This window comes from Eublepharis macularius, chromosome 11 (assembly GCF_028583425.1).
Source record: "Eublepharis macularius isolate TG4126 chromosome 11, MPM_Emac_v1.0, whole genome shotgun sequence".
NCBI classification, from domain to species: domain Eukaryota; kingdom Metazoa; phylum Chordata; class Lepidosauria; order Squamata; family Eublepharidae; genus Eublepharis; species Eublepharis macularius.
This window is the reverse complement of record NC_072800.1, coordinates 2,673,259-2,688,590: the sequence shown is the minus strand read 5'-3', so window position 1 is coordinate 2,688,590 and position 15,332 is coordinate 2,673,259.

Sequence of the window (15,332 nt, the reverse complement as noted above, 5' to 3'; positions counted from 1 at the left end):
ACCCTGTCAAAAGCCCTTTGGAAGCCCAAATGTACGATTTCTACCAGGCTGCCCTCATCCTCGAGCTGCTCAGTGTTCTCAAAGGACTCCAAAAGGTCGGTGAGGCAGGACTTCCCTTGGCAGAAGCCGTTCTGATTTCCCCTCAGCAGGCTCGTGTGCTTCATAATTCTATCATTAATAACTGCTCCTGTTGTCTTGTCTGCAGATGTTACTGGCCTATAATTTCCTCTTTATAACTTAGTGTAACATTTACTACTTTCCAGTCTTCCGGAGCCCTGACCTGAATAGCCCAGGCAAGTCTGCTCTCATCAGATGTTGGAAGCTAAGAAGGGCTGGCCTTGGCTAGTAATTGGATGGGAGGCCTCCAGGGCACTATGTATAGGCAGCCAATGGCAAACCGCCTCTGTTAGTCTGTTGCTATGAAAACCCTGCCAGGGGTTGTCATAAGTCTGCTATGACTTGATGCCATTCTCCACTGCCAGTCCTCTGGAAGGGAGGCCAATTTTAGCAGCAGTTGCTTTCACTCATTTAATGAGCATAAGCATTTCTCTGGCCTTCTCCCTCCATTTGCACTAATCAGGGTAGGATTGCCAGGCTCCCTTACTCTCCCAGTAAGGGGGGGGGGACTGGCACTTACCTTTTCACCACTCCCATCATGCTTTCCCTGCCTGCATGATGACATCACTTCCAGGAATGCTTCCTGGATTCATGTAGTTGACATAACTGTGGCCTACATTTGAGGAAGAGCCTTTTGTCTTTTAGGTCGGGCACTCATTTCTATAGCAACCACAGGTCTTCTAGCAAGACCAGTTCCCACCTGAGGGAAAATCTAAGAAATCGATTTTTACATATCTGTCCTTAACGGGAAGGCCGTGTTACGGGTGCCTCTGAGCATTAGCTGACTGCAAATGAACAAAACATTTATTTTCGAAGGTACATTTTACACAAGTTACCTCATAAAGTTGCCAGCTCTAGGTTGGGAAATTCCTAGGGATTTGAGGGGTGAAGCCTGGACGTAGTGGGGTTGCGGGAGGGGAGGGCCTCTGTGGAGTATAATGCCACAGAGCGTACTTTCTAAAGCAGCCATTTGCTCCAGGGGAACTGATCTCTGTGGCCTGGAAATCAGTCGCAATTCTGGGAGATCTCCAGCCACCACGTGGAAGTTGGCAACCCTTGTTACCAGTGAGGTGTCATTTAATTTCAGTCCTGGCTGTGAGACTGGAGCAGATGGAGTGTGCAAATCGCTTTGTTCATCTACGTGGTGCAAGAGACCCTTGGCTGGAGGCAGTGACATCTATGGGGAATGCTCTGGTATACCTGAGACAGTCAAAACGGTTGTGTAAATCTGGGCCTCCGTCTCGCTTCAGATGATTGCGGGGAGTCTGAATTCCAAGCTGCCTCTCAAGTGCCAGATTTCTATCACTGCAACGTATTTTACCATCTGTTAAATGCATGATGTCCTTCGGCCATATGATGTTTTGACACCTGCACAGACCCTATATTGTTATCGCCTTCCTCAGCCAAATATCTGCGACTGCCACTCATTTGGAATGGGTCCTCTTAAAAAACACCCTTATTTTAAAGCATTTGAAGTGCTGCAGATGCTACTGTGTGACTTTTTTGCATCCCTGCCCAAGGGGCTTTCATGCTGCAGCCAGCAGACACTCCTCCCCCCCCCCCGCCCCCGTGCAGCAACCGGTCATTGTTCAGGCCAGCACAGAATCATAGATCCAGAGGAGTTAGCCTTGTTAGTCTGTAGTTGCAAAATAGTAAAGAGTCCAGTAGCACCTTCAGTTGGTTGGTTAGCCTTAAAAGTGCTACTGGACTCTTTTTACTATTTTGCATAGAATCTGAGAGGTGGGAGGGGCCTTACAGACCATCGAGTCCAACCCCCTGCCCAGTGCAGGAACAGCCTGAAGCACCCCCAGCAAGGATTCGTCCAGCTGCTCCTCGAAGACTGCCGAAGAGAGGGAACCCTCCACATCCTCAGGCAGCCGATTCCACTGCTGGGTTACAATTAACGTGAAGAAGTTTTTCCTAATGTCCAGCCAACCCCTCCTGTAGTTTAAACCCATTGTTTTGAGTCCTATCCTCTGCTGCCAACAGGAACAGCTCCCTCCCCTCCCCTAAGTGACAGCCTTTTAAATACTTAAAGAGAGCAATCACGTCCCCCCCTCAACCTCCTCTTCTCCAAACGACATTCTCAGGTCCCTCAGTCTCTCCTCGTAGGGCTTGTTTTCCAGGCCCCTAATCGTCCTGGTTGCTCTCCTCTGCACCTGTTCCAATTTGTCCACATCCTTTTTGAAGTGAGGCCTCCAGAACTCCACACAATGTTCCAGGTGGGGCCTGATCAACATGGTATATAGTGGGATAACGACATCCTGTGATTTGGATGTTATGCCTTTGTTAATATACCCCAAGATTGCATTTGCCTTTTTTGCTGCTACGTCACACTAACTGCTCATATTTCACTTCCCATCCATCTGTACCCCAAGATCTTGTTCACACACACTGCTCTCTAGAAGTGTACCCCCCATCCAGTATGCACACTTTGCATTTTTGTTTTCAGGTACAGAACCCTGTGCTTAGCTTCGTTAAATCGCATCTTATTCAAATCTGCCCCCTTTTCCAGTGTCTTCAGATCTCATTGAATTCTATCCCTGTCTTCAAGAGTGTTTTCTACTCCACCCAGTTTGGTGTCATCTGCAAATTTAATGAGTAATCTCATCACACCCTCGTCCAGATCACTTATACAAATATTGAAAAGTACCGAGCCCAGAACTGAGCCCTGTGGCATTCCACTGGACACCTCCTTCCAATCACAGGTGATGCCATTGACAACTACTCTCTGGGTGCAGTTACCCCGATCCATCTAACCATCCTAGAGTCCAGTCCACAGCCCCCCAGTTTACCCCTCAGGAGAAACCTTATCAAAAGCTTTACTGAAATCCAGATAAACTACATCGTCAGCATTCTCGCGATCCAGTAGTCCTGTCACTCGGTCATAGAAGGTTGGTGTGGCAGGACCTGCTGGGGACAAATCTGTGCCGGCTTCCCCGTATCTCTTGTGGTCCACCTATTACTAACTGTGTAGTAATACGTGATTTCAATTACCCGCACACTGATTGGGTCGACGTGTGTTCAAGTCAGGAGAAAGAGACTGAGTTTCTAGACACTCTCAATGACTGTGCTGTGGAGCAGATGGTTGCAGAACCTACCAGGGCAGAGGCGGTCCTGGACTTGGTCCTAAGTAATGCCCAAGATCTGGTGAGAGACGTAAAAGTGGTTGCACCGCTTGGGAACAGTGACCATAACGTTATTGAGTCCAGCATTTGCATAAATAGGGAGTTGCCCCAAAAGACCAACACAACCACTTTTAACTTTAACAGGGGTAACTTCTCTGAGATGAGGGGGCATGTGAAGAAGAAACTGAAAGGAAAGGTCAAAAGGGTCAAACCCCTTGGAGAAGCTTGGAGACTATTTAAAACTACAATCCTCGAAGCTCAGATAAAATACATACCACAGGTTAGGAAAGGCACAAATAGGTCTAAAAAAAGGCCTGCATGGTTAACAAACAAAGTAAAGGAAGCTATAAAAGGTAAGAAGGTTTCCTTTAAAAGGTGGAAAGCTAGTCGGAGTGAGGTACATAAAAGGGAACACAGGCTGTGGCAAAGGAAATGCAAGTCTGTGATCAGGCAGGCAAAAAGGGACTATGGGGAACACATTGCAAAAAACATAAAGACCAACAATAAACATTTTTTTTCAAATATATAAGAAGCAGGAAACCAGCCAAGGAGGCAGTGGGGCCCCTGGATGATCAAGGGGTAAAAGGATTACTGAAGGACAATAGGGAAATGGTCGAGAAGCTAAATGCATTTTTTGCCTCTGTCTTCACTGTAGAAGATGGGAGGTGCTTGCCCACTACAGAACCGCTGATTTGGGAAGGAGTGTTGAAAGACCTGAGTCAGATTGAGGTGACAAGGGAGGAGGTCCTACAACTGATAGACAATTTAAAAATGAACAGATCACCAGGCCCGGATGGCATACATCCAGGAGTTCTGAAAGAACTCAAATATGAACTTGTGGATCTCCTGACAAAGATATGTAACCTTTCATTAACATCTGCCTCCATTCCTGAGGACTGGAAGGCAGCTAATGTCACCCCCATCTCTTTAAAAAGGGTTCCAGAGGAGATCCGGGAAATTACAGGCCAGTCAGTCTAATGTCAATACCAGGTAAATTGGTAGAAACCGTTATTAAAGAAAGAATTAGTAGGCACATTGATGAATAAAAGCTATTGAGGAAGACTCCTCATGGGTTCTGTAAGGGAAGATCTTGTCTCACGAACCTGTTAAGAGTTCTTTGAGGGAGTGAACAAACATGTAGACAAGGGGGATCCAATAGACGTTGTCTACCTGAACTTCCAGAAAGCTTTTGATAAAGTTCCTCATCAAAGGATAGTCATGGGGTAAAAGGACAAGTCCTCTTGTGGATCAAAAACTGGCTAATGAATAGGAAGCAGAGAGTGAGTATAAATGGGCAATATTCACAGTGGAGGGTGGTAAGCAGTGGGGTACTGCAGAGCTCAGTATTGGGTCTGGTGCTTTTTAACTTGTTCATTAATTGTTTGGAGTTGGGAGTAAGCTGTGAAGTGGCTAAGTTTGCAGATGACACTAAATTGTTCAGGGTGGTGGGAACCAGGGAGGATTGTGAGGCACTCCAAATGGATCTGTCAAGGCAGGGCGAGTGGGTGTCAATGTGGCAAATGAAGTTAAACGTAGCCAAGTGCAAAGTAATGCACACTGGGGCCAAAAAATCCCAAATATAAATGCACAATGATGGGGTCCAAACTGAAAATGTCGATACAGTGTGTGACAGCAATAAAAAAGGCCAACGCTATGCTGAAGATTATTAGGAAGGGAATTGAAAACAAATCAGCTAGTATTATAATGCCCCTGTATAAATCAATGGTACGGCCTCATTTGGAATACTGTGTACAATTCTTGTCACCACACCGCAAAAAAGACAGCTTCAAGAGGGGATTGGATACACATATGGAGCAGAGGTCCGTCAGTGACTATTAGCCACAAGGTATAGATGGAACTGTCTGTCTAGGGCAGTGATGCTCTGTATTCTTGGTGCTTGGGGGGGCAATCAGTGGGAGGGCTTCTAGTGTCCCTTCCCCACTGGCTGACCTCCTAATGACACCTGGTTTTTGGCCACTGTGTGACACAGAGTGTTGGACTGGATGGGCCATTCGCCTGATCCAACATGGCTTCTCTTATGTTGGGGGCAAATCTGTGCTGACTTCCCTGTATGTCTTGTGGTCCATCAAATGCTTGCAGACTGATGGCTTTAATATCTGCTCCAGTATCTTGCCTGGGACAGAGGTCAGGCTGACTAGCCTGTAGTTCCCAGGATCATCCTTTTCCCCTTTCATTGTGACTGGGATGATATTTGCCCTTCTCCAGTCTTCCAGCACAGCACCAGTACTCCAAGAACCCTGGCAGATGATCAACAAGGAGTCTGTAAGCTCTTTTTAAAGTTCTTTTAGCACTCCACATTGGCTTCTCAGAGCCTCTACCTCATTTCCATCTTACTAGAATGGTGACAGCTTGAGCTTGCCAGAATTCTTTTAGGAAAGGCCACCCTTCATTTGTTCCTTACCCCTCCAGCATTCTTGTCCATGGAATAACTCTCACCATATCTCTAAGTTTATTAAAGTTTGCCCTACTAAAATCTAACCTGCTGGTTTTGCTACAAACCCCCTTGGTACCCCACGGGAAAAGGAATTCTAGGAGGACATGATCACTTCCCATCATCTTTACTCCATCAACCAAATCTTCCTTGTTATTTAATATCAAGTCCAGTATGACAAAGCCCCTCATCGCTTCCTCCACCATTTCAGAAAGGAAGTTGTTGGCCACCTCCTCTACAACACTTCCTGCTCCTGAATACCTCATAGCCATCCACTGCTGTATTCCAGTCTTGGGAATCATCCCACCAAGTTTCCGTAATGCCTACTATGTCATATCTTTCCATCTGCATTAGTAGATCAAGTTCCTCCTTCTTATTGTCCAATCTTTGGGCATTGTTATATAGGCCCTGGAAGCCTTGCAGCATTCCCCCTCCTTGACCTGGCCTTCCCAGGTAGGCCTCTGCTAGTTGCTCTTCTCTTTCCCTGGAATTCCTATGCCAGGTGTCTCCATTCCCCTGCGATGTCAGTTTAAAGCCCTCCCAAGGAATCTCTCCAAGTCCCTTCCAAAAAATTCTCCCCCGTCCTTGAGGTGGAGCTCATTGCATGCAAGCAGGCACCAGCTTCAAGAAAACATAGGCCATGGTCCCAGAGTCCAAATCGCTCCTGCCGGCACCACGAACGCAGCCAGTGGTTCACCTCCATAATCTTCTGTTCCCATTTCATTCCTCTTCCTCTGACATGCAAAGTGAATACCACTGGTGCTCCAATTCTTTTCAGTTGCCTCCTGTGGGCTTCATAGTCAGCCCTTATGCGGTCATTGGTGTTCATGGCCATGTGATTTGTTCCCACATGGACCATCACAAATGGGTAATGGTCTGTGGGCCTGACTAGCTTGGCCATCCGGTCTGTGATAGCCTTGATCTTCGCCCCTGGCAAGCAACACACCTCTCTTGCCATGGGGTCAGGCCTGGACACATGGTGCTCCATGACCCTCAGCAGGGAGTCACCAATGACCAAGACTTGCCTTTTCCTTCTAATGTTATTTGCTTGTGACTCCAGGGCACCCCTGCTTGTTCTTTCCAGTCCTATGCACTTGTGTGGCTCTGCCCCAGCGTGTCCATTGAGATTGGCCAGTTACTATTATGTATATTTTTAAAACCTATCTTTAACATAATACTGTCCATGTTGGACTGGGAAGATGTGCTTTTTGTAAATAACAACAACAATAACAACAACAACAACAACAACAACAACAACATTTGATTTATATACCGCCTTTCAGGATGTCTTAACACCCACTCAGAGCGGTTTACAAAATATGCTATTATTATCTCCACAACAATTAACACCCTGTGAGGTGGGTGGGGCTGAGAGAGCTCCAGAGAGCCGTGACTAGCCCAAGGTCACCCAGCTGGCTCCAAGCGGAGGAACGGGGAATCAAACCCGGTTCTCCAAATTAGAGTCCCGCACTCCTAACCACTACACCAAACTGGCTCTAAATGTTTTCCCCGTCCTTAAAAGTACAGGAGAGGTCCTTTGGAGAAAGTAAAATCCATTGCAGCAGGGAGGCTTGAGCTCTGCTTGGACCCTGGAAAGGGCTGGGACTGATTTTCCCCTGGTCCGCAGCGTGAGGCTGGCTGCACTTTATATTCATCCCTCCAAAAAGTAGCCACGTGTAAGTCAGGACCCTCATGTTATACTGATAATTCTGAAACTCCCCTGGAAACAGGATCAGAGCATGAGGAACACAAGGAAGAAGACGCTGCTGGCCTCCTTTCTCCATAAGCCTGTAGAAGCAGTTATGCTGGATCAGACCTGCGGTTCCAAGGTTGTAATCAACGCCCGTGGAATGAAAGGCAGCCTTCACTGCATGGAGTTGGTTGCGATTATTGCATCGTCTTCTAATTTTCTAATCCAGGTGCCTGTATAACACTGCCTGTTGTACATATTATGTGGTGCTATTCTCCAGTTCTCTAACTCCTGCATTACTATCTGGATTATACTATATATCGAGCGCAATATGCTCTCATTTTGTTTACAGTTAACATAGAATAATTGTTGGTTGCATGTATTATACTGCGCTTACTGCGTTCTTTTTAGTTGTAATCTGCCTTGAGTCTCGGTGAGCAAAGCAGACTATCAGTGAAGTAAACAATGAACAAACAAACAAACAGGACCAGATGGAGCCGAGATCTCCCAGAACTACAGCTGACCTCCAGACCCCAGAGATCAGTTTCCTTGGAGAAGATGGCTGCTTTGCAGGGTGGACGCAATGGCGTTATACCCCACTGTGGTCTCTTCCCAAACTCCATCCTCCCCAGGCTCCACTCCCAAAGTCTCCAGAAATTTCTGAAGCTGGAGCTGGCAACTGTACTCACACCACCCAGTAAGGGATGAGAATGTTCATTTCATGATAGCCTTAGATTTTGCCCAGGAATTTCAGTTTTGCTTTCCTGGCATCCTCCTGAAGAGGGTATTGTGTCATTTATTTTATTCTTTTATCTTCTTCGTTTATACCCGTCTTTCTCCCCATTGGGGACCCAATATTTTCTCCTCCACTTGATTCACACAACAACCCTACAAGTTCGTTAGGGTTGAGAGTGTGCAACTTGCCCAAGAGTGTGTGACTTGCACACTTTCAGCAAATCCAGCCAGTTTCTGTGGCCGAATGGGGACTCCAACTTCCCAGATCCTATCTGGACCCTCCAACCTCTGCACCTTATCTGCTCTCAAAGACATTCTCTCATGAAGGACATTCTGTTCAGGTCATGGTCTAGAAATAAGACTTCAGAAGCACAGAGGACTTAAATACCCAAATGAGTTTTGCTAATATTTTCATATCTAAAAACTCCACTGTGCAAAATTTTACCGTCCTGACAGTACAGTCTTACCCTTCACATTTCACAGGGTTAGAATATGCAGAGATTTGATTCCATAGCGACAGTTTACATGGATGGAGTAGGATGTAAATAACCCAAATAAGGAACACAACAGGTAGGTTACAGAGAATTAATCTTGCCAGTGTGCAAAGAAAACAGGGTTACCCTTACCTGTAACTGTTGTTCATTGTCATGTCTTCTGTGCAGGCACACGTGGGAACTGTACATGTGCATGCCTGCACATGCACAGTTCTCATGTGGACTGCACAGAAGACATGATGATGAACCGCACTGGCTTTGTTCAAGCCCAATTCAGAATGCTGGTACAGGATTAAAGCCCACAAGGGACTATGAGCTTCTTGCGTCCTTCTAAAGTAAGGTGGATGGGTCAAAGGGGATGTTATGGATAATTTTTGTTAATGTTTTAATTCCCTTATAGTATGTTTTTAATTTTGGTTGGCTCAGAGTGGGATGTACATGGCTAAAAAAATAAATGTTTACAGAGACTCATCACCACAATCAGCCTGGCACATTCTCCATCAGAGTGGATAACAGGTTCTTCTGAAACCCCCCTCCCAAATGACTCAAAAGCCCAGAACCAAAGAGAAAGTTGTTAGCACAGCCCATTTCTTAAGAGACCTGCCAGGAATGGAGCAAATTCAGTTCCATTGACTCTGATGGTAGATAACAATGTTGCTGGCCCTGAGAGCAGAGATAGCTTGCAGGAGTGCGTTGCAAAATCAATACTCATAAGTATTCCAAAAGAAGACAGCTTGGTTGAAGGGAGGCTTTAACATTTGGACACATCATGAGTTGTGAAAGTAGTTCGTCTAGCATGCCATCCCTCAGGAGGCCCCACCCTCCATCTGCATCCATGGACCCCGGAGGCCATAGACAGAGGACAGCTTTTAGTTGGGAAGGACAAAGAATCCACGTGGTATACTGGAAAACCAGACCGGGAATACACAGGTTCACGTTGTCACTTGGCTATTAAACTCACTTTGAACCAGTAACTATCTCCCAGACTAACCTGCCTCGAAGGGTTGTTTTTCCAGGATAAATGACAGAAGGGATAATCATCAAGGAGAACCTCAGCTCACTGGAAGAAGGATTGGATAAATATGTACCGTCTAGACAGAGAGGCTCCTAATGCCAAAGCCAGAACAGGAGGGCAAGACGAGGCAAGGCAAAGACACAGAGAAAGAAAAAAAACTAGAGTCAAAGTTGAATGAACCACACCAAGATGGGTTTAAGCTTTTTGCGGAGGGGCTGAGCAGACAGAGCTGAGCAGTTAAGAGCTTTGCAGACTCTCTGTCCAGCTACAGCCAGGTTGTGGACTTTCTCTGAGGTTGGCCAGATCTCTAGGAAGGCCGAACAGGTGGCGTATGGAGGGCACCTTCAGAGGCTACATTTGGGAAGGCATGCAAGGGAGTGCTATTTGCAGTGGGCATTTGAAAAGTGATATAAGCATCCATGCCATTGTTGTGTTCTGCATTTTACACTGCATCTTAAACTCATCTTACTATATAATTGAGCAAGCGTGTTTCAAACAACTCACTTTATACCCTGGTGCACCACCAGAGGGCGATGCTGCAGAGGAAAGCCCAGGTAACTCACTGTATCGCTCCAGAAAACATGCCATGGTGGGAAGCCCAGACAGGGAACAGGAGCAGAGCAGGTGGCAATGGCCTCCCCACGACTTAACCCAGCTGGTATTAGGTGCAGAGCAGGTGGCAATGCCCACCCACCCCACATTAACCCAGCTAATATTAGGAGTGGAAAAGGGGTCAATGCCCACCCCCCCTTCAGCCAGCTGGTATTAGGAGTGGAACAGGAGGTAATGTCCACCACCACCTTAACCCAGCTGGTATTAGTATTGGAGCAGGTGGCAACGCCCACCCCATTTCAGCCAGCTGGTATTAGTAGTGAAGCAGGCGGCAATACCCTCTCCCTGCCTTAACCCAGCTGGTATTAGGAGCGGTGCAGGTGGCAATGCTCTCCCCCCACCTTAAACCTGCTGGTATTAGGAGCGTAACAGGTGGCAATGCCCACCCCCACCTTAACCCAACTGGTGTTAGGAGTGGAGAAGGTGGCAATGCCCACCCCCACCTTAACCCAGATGGTATTAGGAGTGGAGCTGGTGGCAATGCCCGCTCCTCCTTCAGCAAGCTGGACTCAAGAGCTGAGCAGGTGGCAATGCCCACCCCCACCTTATCACAACTGGCATTAGGAGTGGAGCTGGTGGCAATGCCGCCCCTCGCCTTAAGTCAGCTGGTATTAGGAGCAGAGGAGGTGGTAATGCCCACCCCCAACTTAACCCAGCTGGTATTAGGAGCAGAGAAGGTGGCAATGCCCACTGCCCTTACGCCAGCTGGGATCAGGAGCGGAGCAGGTGGCAATGCCCGCTCCTGCCTTGACCCAGCTGGTATTAGGAGCGGAGCAAGTGGCAATGCACCCCACCCCACAGTAACTCAGCTGGTATTAGGAGTGGAGGAGGTGGCAATGCCCACGCCCCTTCACACAGCTAGGATCAGAGCAGGTGGCTATGCCTCCTCTCTGCCTTAACCCAGCTGGTATTAGGAGCAAAGCAAGTGGTAATGCCCACACCCTCCTTATCACAACTGGCATTAGGAGTGGAGCAGGTCGCTACGCCCACGCTCGACCTTAACCCAGCTGGTATTAGGAACCGAGCAGGTGGCAATGCCCACTGCCCTGCCCCCTTCACCCATAAACAAGGAAGGTGGAAGCACAAAAGTAGGCATAAACAATGGATCAGTTACAAAGTATCAAATATGTTCTATTGGAGTACCAACACTCTCAAGTATATCAAGAAATAACATTCAACAGTGAACACAAAAACAGTTAATTGACCAGTGTACAAAGAATCAAAATAAGTACAATGGTTAGAGAATTCCAAGGAAGAAATTGGGTCCAAAAACGGTAAGTCCAGCAGAGTAAATATTTCCTTTCAAATAAACTTCCTTTCTTCCAGGTAGAAAAGGGAACCAAAGGGCTGCTGAATAGCTGCCTGCTGTGCCCTGCTGAATAGCTGCCTGCTGCGCCCGACAGTCAGGGCCGGCTGAGTACTGCAGTTTCGTGATGTTCACGTCATCAGGGGCGAAATTCTATCATTAACAACATAAAAAAGTGTAACAGTGTACATATAATCAACCATAACATGATACATATAAAGAACAAAGTATGAAAGACTTACCACCGGTCAAAAGTAAATTCTTACAGACTGCACATGAAGTCAAACAGTCAAAGATGAGTCTCAGCAAGTATCATATGGCATAGTAGCACCATGCAAAGCCACCGGGGCAATTATATATCAATGAATAATAACAGGGAAGAGATCCTGACAAAACTTACTGTTTTGTATATACATCAACAAAATACAACTTACAAAAAACAGGAGAGATCAAGGTCACTATTCAAGCCTCTGGGTCTAAGGCTCTTTAAGGTAAATATCCATTGTCCTCCTTTCTAAGTAATACTTTCTGAAGATCATATTTAGGGATCCTTGGATCAGAGAACAAAACAGTGAATTTGAAATAATCATGTCTATGGTTATTGTTCACAAAATGTTCCACCTGAATGCAAACGGGCCAGAGGACGGGAGAACATCCCCTATAATCAGTAGTCCTATTGTTTGAATAATCACTTCTGCCAACTTCCACCTATGAGTGCACACCTGAACTGAATAGATCTCTGGATAAAGTTTCTTCAACCAATGCACCTGCCTGCTTGCTGTGAGGGGCTTGGGGATCTAAGTGCCAGGGACTGCCACCCTAGGACTGACAATCACCCTCACTTCAATCTGGCATGAATAGAAAACATGCATTGCGACTCTGTCTTTTTTCCACTTCAAATGTGAGGAAAACAGATATTCAGTGTTCCTACCACTACATTCACAATCATTAAGAGCTCTCATTCTATATCTACTCTTTTAAAAATGGATTTTGCTTTTTTTTAAAAAAAATGTATTATTGCTTCAGCTGATGGGAAGGTTAATTGACGAGCACAGTTAAGATGCACTGGTCTCAGGCATGTAAGGCTTTTTCCTGCACAGGATTGTGACCCAGAGGCGCAGAGACCCACTCTGTGCAGCGAGGGGTCATCTGAATGTTGCCCAGCACCTAGGGAATGCCCCCCCCATGACTGTACAGCCGATAAACAGCTGGCTTAAGTGAGCTTCCTTCATCAATCCATGTCTCAAAGTATTTGCCAATCCTGCCCATCTCATTTTGAAAAATTCTATTTCTGCTAGCTTATTCTAAGAAACATAGAACTGGGTGTCATCATCATATTGATGGACCCCCCCCCCCCCCACACACACACAGCTTCAAAGCTCTGGATGATCTCATACAGAGGTCTCTCATCATAAATTCTGGCTTGGGGTAAAGGATCAAATCATGATGAATTCCACAAGATAGATCTCATACCTGTAAACTGAATGTAAATGGATAGCAAGTTGTAATGAAGAAAACAATATGAAGTCATCTCTGGCTTTTTGTTTGTGCAACCTCTTTCATATGGGTTCTATGGGGCCTAGGAAGCAAAGTTTCACACAAATGTAAGTTAAGAAAAAAAATTCAAACCTTTTAACAATTAGTACAATACAACTATTTTTTCTTTTCTTTAAACAAACTCGTAAGTGCAACCAGACAGAACTTTCAACCAACAATGTCTTTGAAAACCACAGTTCACAGTTCAATGTAAACAGTTCAAAAGTCCTTTGCTAAAATCTTTCCAATTTGAAGGCACTGGAACCCAGGCTTTTGTCCTCTTCTTGGGGAATTACAGCCCTGCAAGAACAATACAATCCCAGTAATAACACCAACACAACACAACACAATACACATATACCACTTCGAGTCATATTGTTCACATACAAGATTTCTGATTATCTTATTCAAGGTGATAAGAGCTCATTCTTTTTTATCAGGCTCCCAGCAGCCAGCCTCTTCCTCAGCTGCCGGGCTCCAGATACTAATCCCACCCTAATTGGCCTAAACTAAATTAGCTCATGGGGGTTCCATTTGCAGTCCCCAATCCTATCTTACTTCTTTGCTGCACCCCTCTTGCCTTCTGACTGTGATAAAAAGACTCAGATCTCTATACTCATATGTGACAAAGGGAGCTTGACGCTCAAAAGCTTATGCCCTGGAAACTCTTTGTTCATCTTTCAGGTGCCTCTGGACTCGAACCCTGCTCATCTACTACAGACCAATACAGCCACCTGAAACCGTCCTGGATGAAGACATTACAGGCGGCTTCTCACGTTTCACTCTTACTCCCAGCCCCTTGAATCAAACAGCAGGCTGGTCCTTTGAGAACCCCGCCCCCCAACCTTTGAACACTTTTGAGTGTTCATACAGTACCTTGAAATCCTCCTCTCTCATCCCTGTAAAGTAGGTTCAGGTTATTATCTCTACATGGCAGATTGCAGAGGAGGCGAACCCTGACAGCAGGAGGAACAGCTAAGCTAATGCCCCCCCCCAGGGGCAGAGGCAGAGTCTGGCCTGGGAGCACCTCCTGATCCAGGACTCATTCTCTCTGCCATATATCCCTCCAGTGCAGTGCTGCTCAGTAATGCACTAAAGCTATTTGAGGTGCTGTTTAAGTCTTTGCTGCCTCTGATGAGGAAAGAAGAGCAGCACAAAGCCTTTTGTATATTCTTGGCTCCTTTTGTCCTGCAGTGTGCAGATGAGCAAGAGTTACCTGCAGCGGCAGTTGTATAATGCTCACAGCTGTCAGAAAGAGTGTGTGCGCAGCCTGAAAGAGTGATTAATGGATTTTGACAATATCATTGAATTGCATGTTTAATCAGATTACACATCTGTTAGGGATGCTGCCCACTTAACATCTGCAGGCAGAGCCCACAAATCAGCATTCAGATGATGTTGACATCCAAAGCATGCCACATTATTTGTATCAATCTTCTGTTGACAAGTTAAAGCTTTGTGCCAAAACCATATAAATCAGAGCATTAAAATAGCTTCGGCATGTCTTTACACAAGTTTAAAATGTGTGTGTGTGTTCTTGCGCAATGTGCTCTCGTTCCACTTGAGTCTCCATACTCCTAAGACTGGAAAGCAAGCTACGGGGTAAAAGAGACCACTGAACGCCACCTCTTATGCACGTGCTGCTGCTTGGGGGCCTCCCATTTCTGGCTGCAGTTAATGGTGTGCCGAGCATAGTTTTCTCTAGTAGAATAAAAAATAGTTAGCAAAACACTCACACACATTGCCCCAGTAATCTCCACCAGATCTCTCTAAAGTAGACCAGTCTCCTCATCTCCAGATAACAGACCTGAGGCTGAGGCCAGGGCTACCTTGGGAAACAAAACCTTCGAAAACAGAGCCATGACTCCAAAACTCAGTGTGAAGAAACCCACTTGCTTTGGCCAAAGTTTGCCTCCCTGGCCATTATGTGAGTGAGCTCCCTTCCAAAGACATGCTGCAGATTGTTTTCTATCTTCCCAAGTGCAAGTCTAGAAACTGTTCTCATAGGAGTTAGCGTATCAGAAGCCAGTTTCAGTTCTTAGGGAAAGCCAGTGCAGCGTGATTTATTTCTTTTATTTCATCTTTCCTTTTTGCACACACTCTAAAATTAGTATTTTAATCTCTTTATTAATAAAATGTTTTTACAACTGTGTGATGTTTCATTGGTTTATGACTTCAATCTGAAATCGCACCTAAGCCAACTTTAGCTCATGCTACCTTTGTAACTTTGGGATGGGATTCGGCCCT